The sequence below is a fragment of the Spinacia oleracea genome, chromosome 1 (genome assembly GCF_020520425.1).
Source record: "Spinacia oleracea cultivar Varoflay chromosome 1, BTI_SOV_V1, whole genome shotgun sequence".
NCBI lineage: Eukaryota > Viridiplantae > Streptophyta > Magnoliopsida > Caryophyllales > Amaranthaceae > Spinacia > Spinacia oleracea.
In genome coordinates, this window is record NC_079487.1 from 94,379,007 (window position 1) to 94,397,684 (window position 18,678).

Here is an 18,678-nt window from a genome sequence, read left to right on the forward strand (position 1 = left end):
ATAAAAGAAAGGGAGGAGAACGGCTAGGTTTTTTTTAGCATGGCTATCGGGCATTTTTTTTTAATTATTATTATTATTATTAAGTCAATTTTTTTTTATTACCTACAAAAATCGAAAAAAATATTTTTTAGCACCTAAAAAAAACCAAAACTTGTTTTTTACCATCTAAAAACGGAAAAATTGATGAAATCATTATTTGTAGCCCACTAATTCAATTTTCCTCCAAATCTACACTCTCTCTGCGTGTTTCTTTAACTCTTTCACTCTCCTCTCTTAAGTGCCATTTAATTTTGTTAAATTTCTGAATTAATGGGTGGAAATATCATGTGAATTCATGAAAGAAGCAGGGGGAGAGAAAAGAGCAGAGGAAGAGAAGGGAGTTAAATACATGAAATCGTGGAAGAAGATAAGTATCATAAATATTATCGTTATTTTACCCCAAACACATAATATTTTCATCTATTTTTCATTTTCATGCGGTAAAAAACAAGTTTTAATTTTTTAGGTGGTAAAAAACAAAATTTCGATTTTTTTAGGTGGTAAAAAAGTTTCTTATTATTATTATTATTGAAACGTGTAAATATTTTACACAAATTTGGATGAGAGTCTAGAAACATGTTGTGCTCTCACCCCTTCTCAATGCAAAAACTCAATATGTGAAAGATAAATGCACCATTTTTAGCATTGTTCGAGTGGCTAATAAAGAGATATTTGATACGTGAAAGTGTGTCCAAAGCCTGCGCGCTTATCTAATTCCCCTAATGTAGAGAAAGCAAATGGGATGAACTTGTATCCATTCTCCTCACATTTGCATCATACTTCTTTTTCCTCTCTACAACATTGTGCAAGGTCACCCCAGAAGCCCAAGAACTCACACCCACACCCACACCCACATTATCATTATTATTATTATTATTATTATTATTATTATTATTATTATTATTATTATAAATCAAATGCCAACAAAGTCAAATAATTTACAAATAGTTAGTGGGAAGCCGAGATACAATCTGGGCCCCCACTCCTCTGGCTATAGCAAAACCTATCCTGGTGAAAATATGAGCAGCAGCACGAGCCCCAATGTCCTGATTCCTAGAAAACTTCTGGATCCGCTTCAGCAATGCTACATCATCCTTATCCAGCTCCCCCAAAGAAGAGAAAAAGAACGGAAGAAAGCCATAACCAATGGCCCTACAACGTGCTTCGTACTTGGCCCGTTTCCGAATAGCCGCATCAGCCACAACCCGTCCCGGAACAAATCCAGCCAACCCAGACTGTGTCAAAGGAGATGATCCCGTCAATTCAACACACACATCACAGCCCCGATCCAAAGAGTAGAGCAACACGTCTGCTGGTAGGAGTGCCCCATCGTTCCCTCCAGATAGACCAACATCAACCTCTTTCCGCGCCGAAATCCCAGAACGATAACAAACGTCAACAAGGGTATCCGGAACCACATTATGCCGATGTTTAATACCCACGATGCCGGCACATGATACCGCATGATCACCAAAGATGTCTCCCGCAAAGACCCTGGAACAAGCAGAACATGGCGCCGTAACATAGAACAAAGGAACCCTCAACCGGTAACACAACACACATCGGTAAGCCTTAGCATTCATCGTCTGTCCCAAACCTGATATGGGGACCACACGAAGCCAAGCAGAGGTGTGATCTCCCTACTGCGATTTCCACAACGCCAACTGTCGAGAAGATAAAGAGAAGGTGGATTCTGCAGATGCAGGAACCTTTGTGAAGTATATATCTGCCTATTTCTTCATGAGTTTAGGGGCAGCGACCTCACTAGAGTTACTCAGAATGTCATACTCCACCGTTCTATTATATAGACTCAACTCATCCTCAAATGCTCGACCAGGACCAACAATACCAACATGCCGTAGAAGCTTTGTCTGAAAACCAGAAGACTGCAAACGAGAAGCAAGAAAAGAATAATGACGAACATCACCTGCGGAATAGACACCAAGTCCGCTAAAGGAAAAAGGTAAGGTGGCAAGACGCCACTGCCAATCACCAAAGCCAGGCCCCGAAGCAGTAGAAATACGCTCCAAGGAAGAACGAAGAGCCTCATCGAAAGAGCGCTTAGCCGCCTCAAAGATACCAGGAGGACAAGTACGCAAAGCAAAGTAGAGTTTAGAAACTTCAGTACATGCCCTAAGTAACAACAACCACACTGAAGATCATCAAGCTGAGCAACCTTATCCATAAGCCCAATGGTCTTGGTTACCCTCTGCATCACAAGCTCACCACTAAAAACTGGATCGGAACTAGCGGGACCCCAAAACAACTTAACACCATGCAAAGGACGAGCAATATCAGCGGGAAAGACCCCTACAAGCCTGCTACGAGGGTCCTCTGAAGGCCCGAAAACCTCAGTCTTCTCCACGTTAAGATGTAATCCGAGATAAGGCCCTTCCTCCATAATCAACTACAGAACCTTCCCAACCAGCAAGGTGTCACCAATAATAGTGCCATCATCCAAATACCATGCCTGAAGACATAAATCAAAAGCATCTCTGATTTTACAAATCAGGGGTTGTAAAACCAAAGCAAAAAAGCAAAGGACCATGGGGATCACCCTTCTGCACACCCTGAGACGACCATAAGATATGCTCCCCATAATACAATCTGGCTGGAGTAGAGTAGCAGAAATCAACCCAACGCGAAATGCCCGGACAACGAAGGCGAACTTCACGTAACATGGTCGTTCGATCAACTAAATTAAAGGCATTTTGAAAATCCACCAGCAACATCGAAAGACCCACATCAGAACCCCGATCCTCAATCAATCGATTCACAGCATGGAGAATTGCCTCGCCACCCGCAGGTACCCCGACACCGAATTGAAGACCATCAAAATAACTCCCCAAAGACGGACCAATCATAACAGCACCAACTTTCGAAACCAGACGTCGCCAAACAGTACCCACAGCAATAGGACGAATACCACCATCGGGCTTGACAAGAGGTGTGAGAGGAGCACTAGCAATAAACTGTCCCAATTCCATGGGACATTCTCCAGCAAAAAAGAGGTTAACCACCCCAGCAATGGGGTCAACTAACTCATCTGAAACAACCACAGGAGCTCCACTCAAGCAGTTCATAAGGTGTTGAGCACGCAAACCGTCCCTCCCACAAGATATGCCATGTGGAAAACTCCTAATCCGGTCCAAAACAACAACAGAAGAAGCAGTGATATGGGGGTGATCAACAGGAATATCAGATAAGACTGGAGCTGGAGAAGAAGGATGCTTCGACTGTAAATCCGCAAGGGTGGATTCATTATAAGGAGCAACACTAGAAGAAGAAAGAACAGAGACTGCGGCGGTGTAATGGCCATCACAAATCTTCCTACGATACTGCTTGATATTCCGCTCTGCCAACTCAAGATCCTCGTCAGCATCCATCAAAGGAGGGGATCCAACTGCCAAAGCTTCCCGCAAAAAAAGCATACTACCACCTGGCTGACTCCAAGTACGAATAGCATTGGCAATGCTCTCTTCCTGCCGTTGTCGCCTAACGGCAGATGAACACTCGTGGTTACTCCTTGGACTAAAAGTTCTAAGGATAAAGAGAGGCAACACGAGAAGAGTAACCCAACCAGAGATGTCGTCAGGCTTGCATATCACCTTATCAAGCGCGCCTTTCAAAACCCGGGAAAAACCCAATCGACACTTAGGAGGAATGGATTTTACAGTGCAAAGCCGATTAGGAAGCAATCTGTCAAGGAGTGAGAGGGTAAAACCATAATCCTGCTCTTGCACCGTAATATCCACATGACTAGGTACATCGGAATTGAGTTGCGGTTTAGAAAGACCATAGAGCACAAACCGAACAACACCATCCCCATTATCAGGCGGTGCCACAAAATCAGAACCTGGACCATGACGACATTTAGAATGAATAGCATGCGTCTTAAAACAATCCCCACAAAGCCAAATCCCCATACGATGGAAGGTCAACTCAGCCTCAGTGAAAATAGCCAAGTCAGTGGTAAGAGAGTGTCGTGTTACTGCTTTAGCGGCATCATCACTACAATGACGATCATGAAGATGAGTGATCAAAGAGCTCATAGTAAGCCCATTTCCCCCACCATCTTGACACCCATTAAGACCCACAAATGGGCAATGAAAACGCACCACATTAGTTGACATTAGAGAGCCAAAAAAAATGATACCAGGTCAACAGAAAATTCTATGCCATGCACAACACCATTCACCACAACACCATGCACCAGAACTCACAACAACACGCAGCACAACAGCTGATCAACGTCAGAAACGAACCACCGTCACAACAGCACCACAAAATCACAAAACCGAACGTAGAACCACTGTCAAATGAACACAACAGAAACCAACGACAAACGCGGTGCCTTCCGAAACACAACAAAACCGAACAGGAACCACCGCGAATCACTTCGACATGCCGGACGTAACCGCGAACCCCTGACAATTTCTTTCGCCGGCCACCAGCAATCGGATTATAACTGTTGATTGCGCAAAAAAAAAACAACGACTGATTCGTTGTCGGAAAACCCCCTGGTTGTTCACAACCCGTCGCCGGTCAACAGACTCCACCGCTGGGTCTGCAGGGAAACCTTGAACAGAAAGACCACCGCTGGTCTGCCGGGAAGACTTGAACATCAAGACCACGGAGAAGCCCCAACCCCCCGCTAACCTAATCGCCCAATTTTTTGGAGAGTTTGTTATTATTATTATTATTGTAATTATTATTATTATTATTATTATTATTATTATTATTATTATTATTATTATTATTATTATTATTATTATTATTATTATTATTATTATTATTATTATTATTATAAATCAAATGCTAACAAAGTCAAATAATTTACAAATAGTTAGTGGGAAGCCGAGATACAATCTGGGCCCCCACTCCTCTGGCTATAGCAAAGCCTATCCTGGTGAAAATATGAGCAGCAACACGAGCCCCAATGTCCTGAGTCATAGAAAACTTCTGAATCCGCTTCAGCAACGCTACAACATCCTTATCCAGCTCCCCCAAAGAAGAGAAAGAGAACGGAAGAAAGCCATAACCAATGGCCCTGCAATGGGCTTCGTACTTGACCCGTTTCCGAATAGCCGCATCAGCCACAACCCGGCCCGGGACAAATCCAGCCAACCCAGACTGTGTCAAAGGGCATGATCCCGTCAAGTCAACACACACATCATAGCCCCGATCCCAAGAGTAGAGCAATACGTCTGCTGGTCTGAATGCCCGTCGTTCCCTCCAGATAGACCAATATCAACCTCTTTCCGCGCCGAAATCCCAGAGCGATAACAAACGTCAACAAGGGTATCCCGAACCACATTATGTAGATGTTTAATACCCACGAAGCCAGCACATGACACCGCATGATCACCAAAGATGTCTCCCGCAAAGACCCAAGAACAAGCAGAACATGGCGCCGTAACAGAGAACAAAGGAACCCCAACCGGTAACACAACACACATCGGTAAGCCTTAGCATTCATCGTCTGTCCCAAACCTGATATGGGGACCGCACAAAGCCAAGCAGAGGTGTGATCTCCTTGCTGCGATTTCCACAACGCTAACTGTCGATAAGATTAAGAGAAAGTGGATTCTGCAGATGCAGTAACCTTTGTGAAGTATATATCTGCCAGTTTCTTCATGAGTTTAGGGGCAACGACCTCACTAGGGTTACGCAGGATGTCATACTCCACCGTTCTATTATATAGACTCAACACATCCTCAAATGCTCGACCAGGACCAACAATACCTGCATGCCGAAGTAGCTTTGTCTGCAAACCAGAAGACTGCAAACGAGAAGCAAGAAAAGCATAATGACGAACATCACCTGCGGAATAGACACCAAGTCCGCCAAAGGAAAAAGGTAAGGTGGCCGAAGCAGTAAAAATACGCTCCAAGGAAGAACGAAGACCCTTATCGAAAGAGCGTTGAGCCACCTCAAAGATACCAGGAGGACAAGTACCCAAAGCAAAGTAGAGTTTAGAAACTCCAGTACATGCCCTAAGTAACAACAACTCACACTGAGGATCATTAAGCTGAGCAACCTTTTCCATAAGCCCAATGGTCTTGATTACCCTCTGCATCACAAGCTCACCACTAAAAATTGGATCGGAACTAGCGGGACCCCCAAGTAACTTAACACCATGCAAAGGACGAGCAATATCAGCGGGAAAGACCCCCAGAAGCCTGCTTCGAGGGTCCTCTATAGGCCAGAAAACCTGTCGTCTCCATGTTAAGATGTAATCCGAGACAAGGCCCTTCCTCTATAATCAACTACAGAACCTTCCCAATTACCAAGGTGTCACCAATAATAGTGTCATCATCCAAATACCATGCCTGAAGACATACATCAAAAGCATCTCTAATCTTACAAATCAGGGGTTGTAAAACCAAAGCAAAAAGCAAAGGACCAAGGGGTTCACCCTGCTGCACCCCTTGAGACGACCATAAGGTATGCTCCCCATAATACAATCTGGCTGGAGCAGAGTAGCAGAATTCAACCCAACGCGAAATGCCCGGACAACGGAGACAGACTTCACGTAACATGGTCGTTCGATCAACTAAATTGAAGGCATTTTGAAAATCCACCAACAACATAGAAAGACCCACATCAGAACCCCGATCCTCAATCAACCGATTCACATCGTGAAGAATCGCCTCACCACCCGCAGAAACCCCGACACCAAATTGAAGACCATCAAAATAACTCCCCATAGAAGGACCAATCATAACAGCACCAACCTTCGAAACCAGAAGTCGCCAAACAGTACCCACAGCAATAGGACGAATACCACCACCGGGCTTGATAAGAGGTGTGAGAGGAGCACTAGCAATATACTGTCCTAATTCCATGGGACATTTTCCAGCAAAAAAGAGGTTAACCACCCCGTCAATGGAGTCAACTAACGCATCTGAAACAACCACAGCAGCTCCACTCAAGCAATGCATAAGGTGTTGAGCAAGCAAACTGTCCCTCCCACAAGATATGCCACGTGGAAAACTCCTAATCCGTTCCAAAATAACAACAGAAGTAGCAATGAGATGGTGGTGATTAACAGGAATATTAGACAAGACTAGAGCTGGAGAGGAAGGATGCTTCGACTGTAAATCCGCAAGAGTGGACTCATTATAAGGAGCAACACTAGAAGAAGAAAGAACACGGACTGCGGCGGTGTAACGGCCATCACAAATCTTCCTACGACACTGCTTGATATTCCGCTCTGCCAACTCAAGATCCTCGTCAGCATCCTTCAAAGGAGGGGATCCAGCTGCCAAAGCTTCCCGTAAAAGAAGCATACTACCACCTGGCTCACTCCAAGTACGAATAGCATTAGCAATGCTCTTTTCCTGCCGTTGTCGCATAACGGCAGATGAACACTCGCGGTTACTCCTCGGACTAAATGTTCTAAGGATGCAGAGAGGCAACACTAGAAGAGCAACCTAACTAGAAATGTATTCAGGCTTGCACATCACCTTATCAAGCGGGGCCTTTCAAAACCCGGGAAAAACCCAATCGACACTTAGGAGGAATGGATTTCACAATGCAAAGCCGCTTAGAAAGCAATATGTCAAGGAGTGTGAAGGTAAAACCATAATCCTTCTCTTGCACCGCCAGACCCACAATACTAGGTATTTCAGAATTGAGTTGCGGTTTTGAAATACAATAGAGCACAAATCGAACAATACCATTCCCCAAATCAGGTGGGGCCACAAAATCAGAACCTGTATGACGGCATTTAGAACGAAGAGAATGCGTCTTAAAACAATCCCCACACAGCCAAATCCCCATACGGCCAAAGGTCAACTCAGCCTCAGAAAAAATAGCCAAGTCCGTGGTTAGAGAATGTCGAGTGACCACTTGAGCATCATCCCTACAATGAGATCACGAAGATGAGTGATCAAAGAGCTCCTAGTTAGCCCATTTCCACCGCCGTCCTGACACCCACTAAGACCCACAAACGGACAATGAAAACGCACCACACCAGTAGACATTAGAGTAGCCCGCGGAAATACAACCAAAGTAAACGGTCACAAAGGAACAACTATGTACCAACAACAAACTTACTGTTGCATGCAGTAGAAGTGAAAACTTGCAACACAATGAATGTAATTCCTTTAACTCAACAAAACATGAAACCCCACAATCACAACATCAACAACAAGCCAACACAACAACACAATAGGACAATACAGGGAACAAGACAAACCAAACCTCAACAAGACCAACACTACACAAAGCCAGCAATACCACACGAACTCGGAGCACCATCAACCCACCAACAACCCGCAACACCACTGCACCCACAAAGCTTGCAACACACACGATCACAAAGCCACCAACACCACACACCGCACTACCGAAAACCCTGAAACGCCGGCCACAGAAACTGCCTGAAACAGACAACTACACACACTACCGGAATTGAACACTGGCGCAATAATCATACCAAACACCGACACCGAGGAAGCTGAACTTGTACACCCCCAAACCACCCAAACTGAACCACCCTGAAAGCTACAAGAAACTGCGTAACACCGAAAAACCACCCTGAAAGTTGCCCGGAACTGTCTAACCACAACGTCGAACCAGACCACCAACAGAACCGCAGCTCGAACCAGACCTCCAACGGAACCGCAGCACCACCGCACAGAACACACACTTGCCGACGCGCAGAACACACCCTTGCCGACGAACACACCAGCCAGAAAAACCGTAGAAAACCGAATGAAAACCGACAAAACACCAGCCGTCGAGGCAACAAAGTGCACCGCAAAACCAAAGAAAACCGCTACAAGACCGAATGTAAACCGCCGTACAAACGCAACACCGTCGTCGGACGTAATGCCGGAGACAACCACTGGCCGGTGGCTGGCCGTTGACGCGTTATGCCGGTGATTCTTGGCCGTTGCTGACGCCTAACCTAATCGCCCAAATCGAGAGGATTTTAGACGTTATTATTATTATTATTATTATTATTATTATTATTATTATTATTATTATTATTATTATTATTATTATTATTATTATTATCATCATCATTTGATTTATTTATTTATTTATTATGATTACTATTATTTTTATTATCATTTTATTTATTTATTTATTAATATTATTATTTTATTATTATTATTATTATTATTATTCTAATTCTTATTATTGTTATTCTAATTATTGTTATTGTTATTATTATATCAAATGCCAACAAAGTCAATAAATTACAAAAATTTAGTGGGAAGCCGAGATACAATCTGGGCCCCAACTCCACTGCTACAGCAAATCCTATCTTAATGAAGATATGACCAGCAGCACGAGCCCCGATGTCTTGCGTCTTAGCGAACTTATGAACTCATTCCAGCAACGCAACAACATCCTTATCCAGCTCCCCCGAGAAGAAAGGAGAAAGCAAGAAAACCATAACCAATTGCCTGACAACTTGCTTCATACTTGGCCCTCTTTTGATTAGCCTCATCAGTCACAACCCGTCCCGGTACAAAGTCAGCCATCCCAGATTGTGTCAAAGGAGAAGATCTTGTCAAGTCATACACACACATCATGACCCTGATCCCAAGTGTAGAGTAACATGTTTGCAGGTCTGAGAGTCCCGTCATTCCCTATAGACAGTCCAATATCAACCTCTTTCCGTGCCAAATCCCAGACCGGTAACAATCTTCAACAAGGGTGTCCCGATAACATTATGCCGATGTTTAATACCCACAATGCCAGGACACGACACCGCATAATCACCGAAGATATCATTATCCTTATCATTATCATTATCATTATCATCAGAGTGACTAATAGAGAGATACTTGATACGTGGAAGCGTTCCCAATGCCTCCTTATCGAATTCCCCGAAGGTAGAGAAAATAAACTAAGTGAACTTGTATCCGTTCTCCTCACATTTGGACACATACTTCTTCTTTTTCTTCTCCATAATATTATGCAAGGCCACCTCTGGAGCCCACGAACTCACACCCATACCAACAAAGGGAGAGATGCCGATAACATCCAAACAAGCATCTTTATCATGATACCAATTAAATAATAAAAGGTTCGCAGGCCTAAGGTCCTTCCCAGTCTCTAAAAGGAAACCCATGGGAGCCTCCTTACGCACCACGATCCCAATCTTGGAGCAAATATCAACAAGAATATCACGCACCAAATTATACCCAAACTTCACACTCACTTCACTAGAGTAGTGGACATCATGATCTCCCCATTGGTCCATCCCTGGGGCATTACAACTCGCGCAGAGACTACCTTTATTGAATAGAGGTATTGTAAGCAAATATCACAACACATAGCGGAACTGAAAATGGTTCATCCTCTTCCCCAAGCTATCAATAAGGATGGTGAATAAAAAATCTTGTCCATTCGGGGCACGAATACAACTAAAAACAACAACTTGGGCTAAGCATGTACCTAGAAACGAGGTTTTTCTCAATAACACCAAAGTAACACTTTTCCAGGGTTTTCATCATTCGGGGGCCGGAGGATCCAGTGGTGAGAGAGAGCATCGAGGATGTAAAGAACATTGAAATCGTCAAGAGAATGTTGAAAGGAAGAGCTAGATGAGACGATACCTGCGTTCGACTTAATCTTGGCCTGCAATGTGCTTGTTTGAAGGCGAAAAGCAAGAAAAGCATAATGAATTACATCCCCTGCAGAAAATATGCCAAGATCACCCAATTTGATTGGGAGAGTGGCGATCCGCCCTTGCCAGTCATCGAACCCTGACCCTGAAGCAGTAATAATTTTCTCTAAATTTTATTATAACGAATTATATAATAATAATAATAATAATAATAATAATTATTATTATTATTATTATTATTACTATTATTATTGTTATTATTATTATTATTATTGTTGTTGTTGTTGTTGTTACCATTTTTTAGAGGGCTAGCTCTATCTCTTCTGTACATGGTGTATTGCAGGATAACAATTTAGAACTATGGAGATGTTGGCATGAGACTTAGTCATGTTCTGTTCAACTTATTTTCTACTGCGTAATAATCGGAAAAAATAAGTACATATCAGTTAAATTTAAGTATAACCTATTACACATCATCTCGTTAGATTAGTGTCATTCGACTTTCAGGAATGTGTTGGTTAACCATATTCCTTGTGAGGTTTCCCTGTATGTCCTTTCAGACAAATTGTGAACTGACTAATTAATATATGTGCTAATCTTCGCCTAAAAAAGAAATAAGTTTGAAAAAAAAAATAAGGTTTCCAGTGTACGATATATTACAACTAATTAAATAAAGTTATATTTTATCCGTCTCTATTTGTTCTTTCTGGTTTGACTTTTTTTTATCTCACAAAATGATTCTAAACATGAAGAATAAAAAGAGTCGGAGGGAGCACTATATACTAACTTCTATAAGTTTAATTAAGTTCAAATAAGTGATATTCAGGTGAATACACACGTTTTATTTACCTGATTTTCATTTAGCTTTTCTGAACTTAACAAAACTATATTTAGTTATAAATTGTACTTATTACTTTTTTTTGAAGGTAAAAATTAGTTCATTGATAAATAGTCATACGACATCTACAATAGATCTATAATTAACAAATACAAAACAATTTAGATCAAACAAAATTCTAATCCGGAAAACCACGATCGTTGTAGATGAGATCTGACTATGATGAATACCCTCTTTTACATCGCTGTTTGATACAACCTTCAACGAGGGGGTCTTTCGATACGTTGTAGATTTGGTATTGAATTAAATTCGATTAAATTGATTGTAGACATAAGAATGACATCCGTTGTAACCCCACACAAATATTTATCAATAAATCAACTTTTCATTTGAAATTAAAAATATGGCTCCAAACTCTCACAAGGAGAGAGATAAAACCCAATAAATGGGTACAAGTAACCCAATAAATGGGTAAAAAAAACTCTCCAATAAGGAGAAAATTAAGTTTTTATTCCGAACATGAAATCAAAAGCTATGAAAAACAAGAAAAATGGGCTTACCATCAACCTAATGGTTGGTGATAGCCCCAAGAAAATTAGGGTTTTGAAAGAGGAAGAGAGAAAAGGGAGAGAAAAAGAAGAGGAGTGGCCTTGTAAAGTATAATTGTTCTTATTACTTAGTTATCTTTATTTATCTTATCTTATCTGAACTTATTTAAATTTATTTGAAATAAGTGAAAATGAGGTGAATAAATTAATTGAGTACGAATGGGTGGAAAAGAACCATGTTCTCGTTGTCAACTCCACAATTGATTGGCAAATTTAGTCTAACACAAAACTATAAAAGTTTAACAATCAATGATAAATTAATTTGAAATTTGAGTGGGGTTCTCATTGATTCACATAAGACAATAAAACTAGTCATTCATGCAACCGCGAGGCCATAGACAAAATACTTCGTATATATATAATTAGATAAATTATATGCTAATCAAATCATTTAGAATCACTAATCATCAATTATGTTAAGACAAAAATGCATGCAATGGATGACGGAGTGAAATGACATGCATGGATGAAGTTAAATTACACAAAACCCTTTTCAAATTCGCAATTAGTATGACACTATTGACCCGTTTCCTTGAATGATTGAGCAATCAAAGTGATAGAAGTGCAATACTACGACATGCTAGAAGTTGGAAACGTGCACCAACTGTTTTCCATTGATTTAAGGTTTGTTGATTATTCCAACATTTTTAATTATATTTTATTTATTTCCCATTTCTCAATAATAATCATGAACATGCATATATAGATCTTCCAACTTCAATAATTAACGAGGAAGAAAACCAAAAATCTTAATTAGATTTAGGAGTAGTACACTAGATTATACTATCCTTTTAAGATTCAGAGGAAGTCAGTAGATCCAAGTATCAACCGACCATGCATATATATAATATACTTGTATGTACTATACCTAGCTAATGCAGTTGCGAGCATGAAATTCATGCATAAACACGCATAATAATATGTATTACATATATTTTTTGAGAATTGAATAGGATATATGAGCTTACCTCGAACAATATTAGTTATAGATTATTACATCAGATACTGAGACGTATCTTATATTACGCTATTTATTCATCTTTTATGGTAGAATAATGTTCAAAAGATTCCCTAAAAAATGTTCAATATAGATTGCCCATATGGTAGAGAAAAAATGCAAAATGTTTGGCACACGGTCACACACGACCTATGCTTTACAAAGGCGTCGGCAAACAAGAAAACAAAATTATCAAGGCCACCAAGTCTAACCACCAAATCCCACCTTATTAGATTTCCTAATGTACATTTCCAAGCAATCAACAAATTTAATTAATTTTTCTGTTCATTATAAATCATATTTGGCAATCTAATAAGCACGTAGAATGACATAAATATTTTTTTAAAATGTTGGCAATAAGGATATTTCTTCTTAGACAAACTAGTGAAGTAGTGATGAAGGAAGTAATCGTAAATTTTGGATTGAAATCTTCTATCCTACGATATATATAGGTATGTCAACGAGCCGAGCCGAGTTTTGGCTATTCGAGCTAGGCTTGATAAGAAATTTCCGAGCTTGAGCTCGAGCTGAGCTTAATCGAGCTTTCATTTTCCCTGTTCGAGCTTGGCTCATTTAAGTTTTTCGTTGTTCGAACTTAGCTCACGAGTAGCTTGTTTAAGTTCAAGCTCGAGCCGAGCCGAGCCGAGCTATTAACAAACGAACCTTAACAAACGAGCTTTTAACAAACGAGCCTTAATAAGAAAGCAAGATCGAACTTAAACGATCATATTAATAAACGAAATATTATTTTTTAAAAATTATAAAACATAAAAACATAACCAAACCCAAATAAAAAGTTAGCATAGCATACTAACTAATACTATTTCATAAATTATAGTCTCCTAAAATAAAGATACTCTAAATATCAAAATCTATGAAAATAATTGCAACTTATATTTACTATAAATAAAAATTAGTTATATTCTTTTTAGAAATCTAATATAAACGAGCTTGAACAAGCTTATAAACGAGCTTATAAACGACCTTATCAACGAACACGGACGAGCTAGGAAACGAACATGAACGAGTTGTTCGCGAGCCTAAAGAGCCGAACACTAGGTTGTTCGAGCTAGTATCATTTATTAAACGAGCTTAAAATTTTTGTTCAATCTCGTTTATTTATTAATGAACGAACTTTGACCGAGCTTGTTCACGAGCTGTTCACAAGCGTATCGGCTCATTGACATCCCTATGTGCCACTTTTTCTATTGGTTGATATTACTAATAATTAGAAAATAAAATATGATTAATCAAGTGTAAATTTGAAATAATAGGAGAAAGTGACATACACATAGTGCACAGATTGTAGATAGAATAATCCAATTCTTGTAAATAGTAAACTCTCAAAATCTAACAAAAACCCAAAACTAGTGAAGGATCATGACTATTGCCTATAGGTCAAATCCATAATATTTTGACTAATGTTCTATCTAACATTCCTTTTCTTAAAAAGAGAAAGAAAGAAAAAATAAAAATAAAAGCCATATAACTTTAATCTTAATATACTACCTCCGTTCCTTAATGTTCTTTACGCTTACTATTTGCACGGACTCCAATGCAATATTTAACGACTTATATATCCATTTCCGTATGTGAAAAAATTATAAAAACTTGATATTTTGAAAATACATAATGAGATCAATCTAACAAGATCTTACATGATAACATTTTGATGTATATAACAGTGAGAATTCACGGTCAAAGTTTTCACACTTTGAACACATATTCGAAAGCGTAAAGAACATTAAGGAACGGATGTAGTATATTTTTGTTAATTTTTGCTTGTGTTGCATAGAATGACAGTTTATACAAAGATATAGACGTAGGAATAAATACGGAGTGAGTACTTGCAAGATTTATCGAATGTAATTGTTAAAATTTACCGAGCTATTGTAAAGTTACCTTAATTTAAATGAATTGATTAAGTTGGACCGGAAGAATATATCTTGTATCATTATTATCGTCATATACTATACGAAGTATATTATAATTATTGTAGTATTTCAAGAAAAAAAAAAGTGTGGGTATGGGTGAGGTGCGACTAAGATCAGGTGAGGGGGGGTTGAGTTTGTCATGGTGTGGCACAAAAGTTGAGATTGGATGGCGACTTAATACAAAAGGGTGAATCCTTAGATAGATCCGTGGAAAGGGATTGGACACTCTATCCCTCTAAGCATGCATTTTTTTGTCATAATTCTATCAACTTATTTTGTTCTAACTCATGCTACACCGTACTATACATACGTGTATCTTCCGTGTATTATTTCGTTTCTAAATCTGAATTTCTGCATGAGACCAAAATTAATATTGTACGACTGTACGTTAACATTATACGACTGTACGAATACAAAGTACTCCGTATTCTTTGGTCCTGTTTGGCAATTGGCTGTTGGCTGTTGGATGTCGGCTGTTTTACTTGGCTGGTTTGACTGGCTGTTCAAGTTGGCTGCTTTTGTTGGCTGTTTGACTATGGATTGGTTACAAATATGTTTGGTAAAATCAGTTGTTGGCTGTTGGCTGTAGCTATGTAAAATGACATTTAAGGACATTTAATGTCTTTTATTTATTTTTCAATACATACTGTGTATTGTGTACGGAGTAAAACGTAATTACAAATAAATAAAATATAAATTAAACATAAATTACTTTATGCAATATTATTAATAAATTATTATTTTAATTAATAATTACGGAGTAATAATTAATAACTCATAATAAATAATCAATGATTAATGATTAATAATTAATAATTAATAATTAATAATAATTAAATTAATAATTAATCATTAATAATAAATGATTAATTATTTATTAATTATTCACTTTTAGTTAATAGTCATTAATTAATACTCCGTAATTATTAACTTTTAATTATTAATTATTAATTATTAGTTATTAATTATTAATTATTAATTATTAATTATTAATTATTAATTATTAATTATTAATTATTAATTATTAATTATTAATTATTAATTATTAATTATTAATTATTAATTATTAATTATTAATTATTAATTATTAATTATTAATTATTAATTATAATTATTAATTATTAATTATTAATTATTAATTATTAATTATTAATTATTAATTATTAATTATTAATTATTAATTATTAATTATTAATTATTAATTATTAATTATTAATTATTAATTATTAATTATTAATTATTAATTATTAATTATTAATTATTAATTATTAATTATTAATTATTAATTATTAATTATTAATTATTAATTATTGATTATTGATTATTAATTATTAATTATTAGTTAATTAGTAAAAAAACAAGGACAAAAAAGTAATTTAGATAGTGAAAAGCCAAAAGCCAACTCCAAAAAGCTAGTGTTACTAGCTTTTCATTTTTGGCGGAAAAGCTGGCTTTTCAGCAAGCTAAAAAGCCAGTTACCAAACATATTTTTTGGCTGTTTGACCAGATTAAAAAGCCAAAAGCCAAAAGCCAACCAAAAAGCCAGCAAAAAGCCATTTACCAAACAAGGCCTTTATTTGAGATAAGAGGTTAGAATAGTTGTTGTTAACTCTTCAACTTTATAATTAAGGTATGAGATCATAAGTCGATAGATCATCGAATCTCACCCATCTCATTCCAAAAAGGATTTCCATTATCTCCCCTTATAGATTGAGTTTTCTCCTCAGTCCTCACCCTATAATTCTATCAGTTTATTATGTTCAACAAATGTCACACCGTACTCTTCCGTGCATTATTTGGTTTCTACTCCCTCTGTTTCTTAATACTTGCACCGTTTGACTTTTTGCACTATTTACATAATACACTTTGACTCTATTTTATTTCTAGTATATGAAAACAAATGTTAGTAATTTAGTATATAATGTATTGTTGGCTTCATCTTAATATATATTTTTAAAATATTAATATTTTTATAAGTTTTTATAATATGTAGTTAAAGATATTGGTGGTCAAAGTTGTGCATTAGCAAGCGTGTCCAATCAAAATGGTGCGAGTATTAAGGGACAGGGGGGAGTATTTAAGAATTTGAGCAAGACACCAAAATAACATGATAATCCCATGTATGAGATAAGAGGCTAAAATAGTCGGGTAGCTCATGAGACTAGGAATTGAGGTTACGTTTGACAAACCTAACTATAATAGAGCTGCAACTGATAATTTAGCTGAGACTGGAAAGTTTATAGCTGAAATCGATAAGATGCTGAAACTAATAAGGTACCTGAATAGATAAGTTATTTGGGGAAGCTAATGATTTAAGGAGCTAAAATTTTAATTGTTTTAAATAAAAAGTTAAAGGTAAATACATGAAAATTTAAGGACCTTAAATTGAAACGTTAATCAAAGTAAAGTCTCAATTTAAGTCAATTTCAAGACCTCATATTCTATTTAAGGTGCTTGACAAACCGGTATAATTGTTTAAGGTGATTTAAAATTATAGCACCCTATCATTTAAGACTCCTGAAATAGTGTGCCAAACGGAGCTTTAATCTCACTCAACTTAGGCTCTGTTTGGCAAACACTTTCAGTCACCTTAAATGATTAGGTGCTATTAGTATAAGTCATCTTATATGATTAGAAGTGTTTGGTAGGGAGCTGAAATAGAATTTAAGGTGGGATAAGGGACTGAAATCCAGACGTTATTGGAAGTAACGTCTGTAGATCAGGAGCTGAAATTTTTCTTTTCCTTCAAACCAAAACCCAGGAAAATTGACTAATCAAATAAAAATAATAAAAAATTCCCAGAATCAATATTAAGAGCTTATATTACAGCAAAACTTGCAAATTTGATATATACCAAAATCCTAGAATTTAATCCAAACAGAACTTTATATAAACCATTGATTTCGAATCTACAGTGTTTTTTATTTCAAAAATAAACTAGAAGAAGATAAGAAGAAAGTAGAAGGATTGGGAAGATAGGCTGCAAGTACAGGGTAGAGGTCTAGAGGATTTCATTCGGTTGAGGAGTTGGTGAGAAATAGGGAAGATAAAAATCTTGGGGTTGGGCTATTGGTTTGTATTTGTTTTACAGGAAAAAGGTTAGGCTATTGGTTTTTATACCAGTATTGTTTTTTTTAATGGAATACTCGTATAAATTTTAGTTACAAATAAATAAATTAAATTAGGAGTTAATTGAGATTGTGTATTTTATTTGTAACTATTCATGACACATAAATATTTAGATATGGTAATGTCGGTATTATATAGAAAATTAATTAAACAATTACTTAAAATTTCAGGTACTTATAAAACTAGTTTTACCAAACAGCTGATGCAAATCAGTATCTTATTATTTTCAGGACCTTATTAATTTCAGGTGCTAACTTATCAATTTCAGTTACCTTATCAGTTTCAGCTCAATTTCAGCTAATGTTACCAAACAGAGCCTTATTCTATGAGGAACTTCAATTTTCAGAATCCCCTCTTAAAATTATAATATACTACGTAGGTCTTCTACTTATACTTTGTGTTTATTCCTTCGTTCATATCCAAAAATTATGGTGAAAACGAAACGTACATGTGGTTGCAATTATATTATGGGACGACGACTTCATCTCTTCTCCTCAAAATGATTCCGTACGTACACCCCATTTATATTGTAAGGTCAAGTC